Source organism: Halyomorpha halys, unplaced genomic scaffold (genome assembly GCF_000696795.3).
Source record: "Halyomorpha halys isolate HHAL.00 unplaced genomic scaffold, Hhal_1.1 Scaffold1167.1, whole genome shotgun sequence".
Classification (NCBI taxonomy): domain Eukaryota; kingdom Metazoa; phylum Arthropoda; class Insecta; order Hemiptera; family Pentatomidae; genus Halyomorpha; species Halyomorpha halys.
In genome coordinates this window covers 179,156-179,815 of record NW_027113923.1, presented here as the reverse complement: position 1 = coordinate 179,815, position 660 = coordinate 179,156, and positions in this window count along the sequence as shown.

Here is a 660-nt window from a genome sequence, read left to right as displayed (position 1 = left end):
ATTATGAAAAATCTTATACATTTTTCTTTTTTGTCGTCTATTTTTGTAATTAATGTTCTTAATTTGGCTTTTTTCCGTTTTAAGGGGGAAGATTCAAACATATTGTCTGATTTTATGTTTAAAAATTAAGATTAAAAAAAAGATATCTATTTGAAAAACAAACTAAATAAAGAGGGATAGTAAATAAAATATATATACTTCGCAAAGAAAAGAAATAAATGTTTTTATTTTTGAGAAACCTATGTTTTTTTTTTTAATTTTTATTTTGATACAAGTATAGCTACAAAAAATATGGAATATAGACTTTTAATTCATTGAAATTTTCTGATGTATACTTTTACTACTTATAATATACTTTTAACTTATAATTTTCTTTACACTTACGCCAAATTTAATGCAAATAGCGATATTTTCCTAAAAGTTTATGTCTATTCATAATACTTTTAGAATCTCTTCTGTTTACACTTTTTATCATCTTCTGTATTTGAAAATAAAAACGAAATTATTCTTAATTATGCACAATATTTTAATTCTTAATAACATATATTACGTAGTCCACACATGTAGGTGGGGAATGGGTTATATAATCCAGTGTATCTTCTTTATCCATTTAAACCCTAAATATTACAATTATATTTTTATTAAATAAATCTAAATCAG